General features: G+C 42.7%; 1 non-coding gene across 1 annotated transcript; it reads right to left on the reverse strand.

The window, feature by feature from the left end:
* Nucleotides 1-8,400: 8,400 nt before the first annotated feature.
* Nucleotides 8,401-8,474, reverse strand: trnat-cgu (transfer RNA threonine (anticodon CGU)). The gene has a single exon. It is a non-coding gene; the product is annotated as a tRNA-Thr (tRNA).
* Nucleotides 8,475-8,910: the final 436 nt, after the last annotated feature.

Consider the following 8,910-nt stretch of genomic DNA (forward strand, 5'->3'; position numbering starts at 1 on the left):
ATTTAGTATTTCGACTTTCATCACTATACATGTTTATCTTTCTTCAGAAAAAATACTGACAAAATCGACAATTTTAACACAATTGTTAACAGTTGAAAAGTTGTTAACACAATATAATAACTTTCATTAATAAATCATTAACAAACATTATATAATGCTTAATGGATCATTAGTTAATATATATTCAAAGAGTTAGAAACGTGAGATAATGTGCTTGTTAATGTTTGTTAATAAACTTATTAGATTATTATTTTGAACATTAGATAATGTTCAAACAAATCATTATTTCATGTAAGTTAAAATGCTTACAAATGTCATTAAACTTTCAATTCCATATGATCAAGCACTTATTGAAAAACTACAAATGATTTGAACAGATGTTGTAAAATGATTAAAAGCTTGTGTTACTGCACGACACTTTTGCTGCTATTGAGGTGTGATATGGGTAAGGTTAGGGACAGGTTTCGTGGTACGGATAGATTTAAGGTTTTTACACAAACCTTGTTATATTAGCTAAAAGTCCAATGGCCATAAAGATACTAAATGATTAGTAATCGTTTATAAACATTTACATGAACAAATTATTAATAAATGATTAGTAAAGATGTTTGAATTGGGTAAATTCAGGTCTTTCGGGATACTTTTTGCCATTGAGATGACTGCTCATTAGGTTTTAAAGGGGTCATATGATGCGATTTCAAGTTTTCCTTTCTCTTTGGAGTGTTACAAGCTGATTGTGCATAGATAAGATCCCTGAAGTTGCAAAGACTAAAGTCTCAAAACCAAAGAGATATTCTTTATCAAAGTTAAGACTCTGCCACGCCCCCCTAAAATGGCTCGTTCTAACACGCCCCCACATATCTACCTCACTATGTGGAAATATTTGCATAATGCGCCCAAATGTGCATGCAAAGAAAGAAGGCGTGGTTTCAGTAACCGCAGTTAGTGTTGAAGCAGTTATGTCAGGGAGAGCTGTGTGTTTCTAGGCGAAAGCAAAAGCACTTTATTTGGCCTTCCGAAAGTAGATGCATTTAGGAATCTTTAAGATTACTTACAACAGAACAGCAATGCATTTTATGGACGACCGTTTCGTGAACCTAGGAGAGGAGGTAATTCTGACTTTGCTATGACAATCTGGCGCTTCTGAATCAGCTACTGTTTAGTTATTAGTTTAAGTATTTGCTATTGACCGTTCAAATGCGGAGTTGATCTTTTAAAAAAGCATCATATGACCCCTTTAAGGATTAGTAAACATTTATAAACATTTTCAAATGATGAATAGTTTCCACTTTATAGATTGGGTACTGCAAAAACATGAACAAATAATTAACAGATTATTTGTTAAGATGTGGAAATAGAGGTCTACACAACAAACAAAGCAACAAATGAAGATCATATGAACTGAAAGTTTACTGACATTTTTAAGCATTTCAATTTACATTAAATAATCCTATGTTAATCATTAGGTAATGTTTAGTAAGTTCATTAGTAAACATTAACAAGCACATTATCTCATATTTCTAGCTATGTGAATATATATTAACTAATGATCTGTTAAGCATTAAATAATGTTTGTTAATGATTTATAAATGAAAGCTATTATAAAGTGTTATCAATCAAATCGTATTTTAATAATTTAGTTAAATCACTTATTAACCTGAGATGAATCTGTTAAGGTGCAGGTGAAATGACTCAAGCGAAGTAGAACCTCTGGCACAGCGGTAGGTTGGCAGATGGTGCCCTCTCTTCACTACAGTGCCCGTCTACATGTAGAGCTGCACACCTAGAAGATCCTGGATGCAGGCCACATGCTTCCACTGGGACTTCAAGATCTCTCTCATCCGGGCTGAGTTTATTAGCGGGACTCCCAGAGTGTCACGACCAGCATCTCCATCAAAGGCCTGAATATGGCTCTCAATCATGACCAGGGTCTCCTTGGTCCCACGAGTGGTTCTCCTGCAATGTAGGGATAGCTCGCTACGGCTGATACAGTGCAGCACATGAGCCTCGGATGATAGTTTCTGGTCAGCTTCTAGCTCTGCACACTTTGCCTTCTTCGACCTGGTCCCACATGAGGCTGAGGCGACTCATAAATGTGGCATACAACTGGTGAGAGTCGGTGGTGCAACCCACAGCAAACCTCCGCATGAAGTGCCATACTTCTAACCGAATGGTCATTTGCTCCCACTCTTCATCCTCCTCAGAAGAGTGTTGCCACAGCAGTCTCGGTCGACATACAGTACCTCGGGAGGAGCCACCCCAGCCACTCTGTATTGCTTTATGAGGCCTTCAATCATTGGCCCAAGACCAAAACCTTCACTGGCTGTGAGCATGGACATGATCACCTGTCCATGCTTATTATTAACATTGATTGCCAAGGTAGCGGTGCCATAGCTGCGTCCTGCTAGTTTTCTGGCCATTTGTTTAGTAGAATCCATTTTTAAGATCCGACCATATTGTAATGTGATAGTGGCCTTGATCTCATCCAGCCTTTGCAGGACATCTTGGGCATACACCTGCATCAGCCACCGGTGCTTAGGTACCGAAGGCATTGAAGGAGCAGGTTCAAATGTCACAGGCAGGATCAGGCTTGACGTAACAGCACTGGCAATCCCCTTGCAATCTGTCAGATACTGGGCTGTCTTTTGCAACCAGACCTCAGCATGACGCTCCTGCAGCTTGTGCTGGATCTGGCTGCTGCTGTTTGGCGCCGACTGACACACATGGTCTCCGGGAGGACGGCTCAGAGGATCGAGCCATCCAGCGATGAGGCCAATGGTCCGCGGGCCTGGCCCTGGACAGCTTTAAATAGATTGGCTGTGTTCGAAATGGCATACTTGCTTACTGCTTACTGCCTAGTGTACAGTGCATACTGCCTACTATTTTTTAAAGAATAGTGTGTGAAACAGTATACAATAAGGAAATGTTTTAGAGTAGTATGCTTAAGTGTCGTCACATGATAAACACTGAATATTAATTCAGCACAGCTGTCAAGGTTGTTACCTTACAAACAAATGTGCTAACCGTTCTTTTTACAAAGGCTTGTTAATAAGGCTTCATAGTAGTAAACAATGCTATATTGCCCAGTTGAACTCATTTCATAATTGATGAACTTTACATATTGGACAGAACTGAATCAACACTGAGCTGTCTTTAATTGAAAAATGATATTTTTGGCAGTTATATTAAGTGGAAAAAGTTATATATTCTAGTTACACTAGGTGCAAATAATGATAAATTCTGCAACAGGCGTGTAAATAGTAGTTAGGTGGCAGATATTTATACTTCAGTACTGTAGTACATTAAAGAACAGTATGCAATAACATATTGAGTGTAACTTATCATATATATATAAATTTTATTAGATGAATGCCACTTTATTGGGACAAAAACCTACCTACAGCTAGGCATACATAACACTGTATTATTAATGAGGCATTTTATTTCCACTTTTCAAATGTTTACTTAATTTTTATTGAAAACAAATGCCTTTCTGATTTGCTATGTGATGGAAAAAGGAGAAGCACGAGTTTGACAAAAGCCGGAATCGAACTCGGGTCAATCGCGTCAAAAGAAAACTGCTCACATTTTACTCGCTGCACCACTGATATTACAGAAATACATGTGTCTTTTGCAGTGCTGTTTATCGCAGCCAGGCATTGGTGGGCGGAGTTAATGTAAATAGCCTCTGCCAACAAATTGGTCTATTTGTCTTTAGAGTAAATACACTCCGTTTCTTTCTGCTTGACAGGGGAATTGAATTCTGTTTGCATAACTGAAATATTATTTTTATTTATATATTTTATTTATATATTATTTTGTTGCAATATTATTATTATTTAATATCTGCACAATTGAAGTCTGGTTCGAAAAGTGAGTGCACCTCTTTTGTTCACTGTGTGCCTTCTTAATCAAGAATGGCCCGAAGTAGTCTATGCCCACTCGAGTGAATGGAGGCTCACACGGTGTCACTCTAGAGTCAGGTAAGTCTGCCATTTGCTGGGCTTGCGGCTTAGCTCTTAACTTGTGACACTGTAGGCATGACTTGAGAGTTTGGGTAATGACAGCACATCCCTTTAGAATCCAGAAACGTTGACGAATTTCTGTAAGAACTCGTTCTGGACCTGCATGACCCAAGCGAAGATGGTAGTGACGAATAATCAGCTGGGTGACGTGATGATTGTTAGGTAGGATCACTGGATGTTTAGCCTCGTAAGGAATTGGGGAATTCACTAGTCTGCCTCCGACACGAAGGAGTTGATCATTTTCATCCCTAAAGGGTTTAAGTTTGAGAAGAGAACTGGGTTTGGCTTGAGTAGATCTGAAAGTTGCAGCTTGTATGTAATTGAGAATGGCTAACTCTGCTTGCTGGAGCTCACCAACAGTGATGGGGTCAGAAAGATGCACTCTTGCTTTCTTGCGTAACAAAGCCTTGAGACACAACAAGATAGCAGTAGCTCTTTTCAAACGATGCCAACTGGAGTATCGTTCCAGTAGTCTGTCCACTGCATTATTCATTGCTTGGTTTGGTGTTATGCTAGCTGCATAGACTTCTTTGCCTTGTTTGATCTCTGCTTCGTTCGGCAAGTCATTTATAATAGGTTGAGCAGGCCAATGTTCCTCATCATGTCTAAGAAAGTGTGGACCAGATACCCATCGTTCACTTGCCAAAATCTCTCTCATTGTCATCCCTCGAGAGACGTCATCCGCAGGGTTAGAGGCAGAATCAATATGTCTCCACTGACATGATTCTGAGGGTTTATGTATATTTGATATACGGTTGGCGACAAATGTCTGGAAATGACAATGCTTGTTTTTAATGTACTGAAGTACAATGGTACTGTCTGTCCAAAAGAAAGTCCTTTCAATTGGAATCTCTAAGTGTTGCTTGATATGCTGATCCAGCTCCGTAGCAACAAATTCTGAACTTAGTAGCTCCAGTCGTGGTATGCTAACTGGCTTGATTGGATCAAGTCTGTCCTTTGACATCACCAGCCTGCAGGTGTCGCCAATCCTGATGTATGAAACAGCACCGTAAGCCAGTTCCAATGCATCTGAAAAGTGATGGAGCTGGGTCGGTAACAAACAACTAGTGGATGTTGATCTAAGGCATTTTGGAATTGTCAGTGCTGACAACAGAGTCAAGTCGTTCAACCATCTGTGCCATTGTGCTGCTATGTCCACTGGTAACTCCTCCTCCCAGTCGACTTTCATGCGGCACAACTCTTGAAAGATTGCTTTAGCTTTGAGCATGAAAGGTCTTGCAAATTCTAAAGATTCATAGATGGAACTGGTAGTGCTCAATACTCCTCTCTTTGTTACAGGCTTGTCCACTGACTTGACATCAAATGTGAAGCAATCTCGTTCTACATCCGAAAGGACGCGCAGTGTTCGTTCAAATGGCAAATCCTCTTGGTCAAGGTTTACCTCATATAACGATTTTGCCCAATCATCAGCTGGTATTGATTTCATCACTTCCTTGGAATTGCTTAACCACTTGGTTAATCTAAAGCCTCCACAGGTGAGCAGTTCCCAGAGTTCAGAAGCAAGTTTAATGGTTGGTACTGACTTAAGGCAATCGTCGACGTAGAAATTTCGCTTCACCATTTCCACTGTGTCGTCAGAGAAGTTTCTACGATTGTCCTCCGCCACTTGTTGCAAGGCAAAATTTGATGACGTCAATGCGGGACGACGTGTATGATGCGTGGGGACATAAATGATTTGGCACCACAGTCATGTCATCGCCGGAGTGGAAATGCTATGACGTTTCGAGAAGCTATGAAAAACTCGCTATTTGTCGTGTATGTTTTGCATGATATGATGAATGGATGGTTCATTTTTAACAGCAGATTCAGTGACGTTAGAGCTGATCTGCGCCTCACTGCACACGTCTGCGGCACATTACGGCTCCACGGCCACCGGAGCTGATCGCGGCCGCTCTAATGCTTGTGTTTATACCAGCCAGCCGCGGCACATTTCTGAAGCGGCTCTCCGCGCTGCTTGGCTAAAAATAGTCTTTTGTGAGTTGTCACAGCGTAGAGGACGGAACAAAACCTCGTCGGAGCCGTTAGGGATAACGGTAACATAATACGAAGATTCATTACAAAACATTATACTCACTTCTTGAGGCTGGATCATGAATGATTCACGCGAACATAGACGCATGTATGTAGATCGGGGACACATTCCCTTCAGAAACAAATGTAATCCACTGCGAGTTCAGCGGCTCAGATGTCAGGGGTAAATGAAGACTGCTATGTTCATTATTACATCCAACTACAGAACACCTCAATCTGCTCCAGCGTGAAACAATGGCGGACTGATGACAGCTCACTCAGGGCGGGTCTAAGGTAAGACACCAGTCCAGTCTGTGCTGAAACGCTACTGTCAATCAAACTATCGTGGGAGGGGCCTGTCTGTGTGACGTCACACAGACAGGCTTCTGAGATCAGCTCGATTTGAGAAAGGGGAAAACATTTAACCAGATTCACCGTTTCCACTGTGTCGTCAGAGAAGTTTCCACGATTGTCCTCCGCCACTCGTTGCAAGGCAAAATTGGCAGCACTAGGACTCCAGACACCTCCAAACAGATGAGCCGTCATACGATAATGCTTAGGTGGTTTGTTCGGGTTGTTATCTTCCCACCACAGGAAGCGAAGCACATCTCTTTCATCAGATGGCACTCGGACCTGATAGAACATACTCTCGATGTCCGCATTCAGAGCAATGGGTTCTTGTCTGAACTTGAGAAGGACTCATAACAGCTTATTGGTAAGGTCTGGGCCTTGATGAATGTGGTCATTTAATGAAGTACCTTGGTACCGTGCTGCACAATCAAAGACGATACGAACCTTCTCTGGCTTATGTGGATGTAGCACTGGATGATGTGGCAGGTACCACACGCAGCCAACTTTTCTGTTAATGTCGACGACCTCTTCTGCATATTCTTTGCGCAAAGAGTCTCTAATACCCTCTGAAGCAATGTTGGGTCCTTATTTAGCCTCTTTCCTAGAAGGTCTAATCGATGCTTGGCCATTGTGTAGTTATTGGGCAGTTGTGGTGGATGTTCGTTTGTACGAATACAATACAGAAAATCCACCAGTTGAGAGGCACCGCTTGGATTCAAACCCATGATCTCCTGTTTACGAGACAGGTGCTTTAACCAACTAAGCTACGGCAACAAAAGACACGCACAGCCTCCGGGAGGGTGGCTCAGAGGATCGGCCATCCAGCGGTGACACCAATGGTCCACGGGCCTGGCCCTGGACAGCTTAAAACAGCTTATTTACAACTTTCTGTTGCCGGAGTGCAACAGTGTGCAGTATAAGGCTCAACAAAAAGTAAAATGCCATGACTCTGCTGGGACTCGAAAACACAACCTTTGAATGGGCTCATCGGGCAGTCTAGAAGCCCAATGCCCTGTCCATTCCTCCACAGAGCCTGCCCGGCAGCTTAGAAGAGGCACATGAAAATTTCTTCTCTGGGTATGTGCCTGACCAATGCTGAAACGTCACAAGCTCTGTGGGCAGGAAGGACAGGTCCTCGGGCCTCTGCACAATAGAAGTGTGGCTCGAAAAGCAGAGGCACCATCAGGGACACAAGAAAGAGCCCATAGAGAAAATTCAACAGTTAAGAGGCACCGCTTCGAACCCAGGATCTCCTGTTTACAAGACAGGGGCTTTGACCAGCTAAGCCACAGCGCCCAGCTGCCCAGATGCATTAGCCCAGAAAGTCATTCTTTGGCAGAAGCTGAGGGGTGGTTTGCAAAAGAAACAGCCTACTGGCCTTGCGCTCGTCTGCAACCCCTTTGCATTCCGTTCTTGGAAAAAAAAGCTGGGCTCCCCTAGGAGGAGCCTGTTCTCTCCCAAAAGGAACCGCTGGGATTCGAACCCAGGATCTCCTATTTACTAGACAGGCGCTTTAACCAGCTAAGCCAAAACAACAGCTATGAGTACTATTTCTGGGAGGGCGAGTCAGAGGATGAAAGCATCCAGAGAAGAGGCCAGAGACTCGCGGGCAAGGCACTGGACAGCTTAAGAGTGTTTGTTGGTTAAGGCTAGCAGGGATTCAGCAAAAACTACTGGGCATGCGCACTTCAATTTAGCGTAATTTTTCTTGCTCTGTACAACAGTAATTACTTTTTTGGCCTTATTGTACGGGGTGTGTTTAGGGTTGGGGTAGGTGTAGACGTTAATAAAACACAATTGAATAGGTAGAAAAAGCAATTTATTGTTAGTTTCCGGTTTTTGCTGTATCCCTTCTAACCACAACCGTGTTTTTTGGCAGATTACGTGGGGCAGTTTGCTTACGGAACCGCCTGCTGCCTTTGCACTCCTCGCTACCCCTGTTCGGAGTCCAATCTCAGAAAAAAATGGTCTTTACGGATGCGAGCACTGACAAAGGCACCACTGGGATTCGAACCCAGGATCTCATGTTTACGAGACAGGCACTTTAATCAACTAAGCCACGGCACCAAAAGACACGCACAGCCTCCGGGAGGGCGGCTCAGAGGATTGAGCCATCCAGCAGTGAAGTCAATGGTCCGCGGGCCTGGCCCTGGACAGCTTAAAACAGCTTATTTACAAAGCAGAACTTTTACAAATACTCCACTTCATTATGCGTCTCCATCTCCATTTCCTCATGTTCCTCTTCATCTGTTTCACATATGCATCTTAGCAATAACTTTCTGCAGCCTTGGCACCACGGGGCTGTACAGTCTCTGCACGTTAGTTGAGGGCAGTCTTTCTTTTCATGTTCAGCACTTGAACATATTCTACATATTTTTACTTGCTGATCATGAATGACTCTGAAAAACTGTGTTCCTTCCTCTGTTTCAAAACTGGTGTTATATGGAAGTGGCACCACGTCCTTAGGGAATTTGACTCTTATAAATCTTGTTCCATCTGCCAC

This window comes from Sinocyclocheilus rhinocerous, unplaced genomic scaffold (genome assembly GCF_001515625.1).
Source record: "Sinocyclocheilus rhinocerous isolate Xijiao unplaced genomic scaffold, SAMN03320098_v1.1 scaffold1101, whole genome shotgun sequence".
Classification (NCBI taxonomy): domain Eukaryota; kingdom Metazoa; phylum Chordata; class Actinopteri; order Cypriniformes; family Cyprinidae; genus Sinocyclocheilus; species Sinocyclocheilus rhinocerous.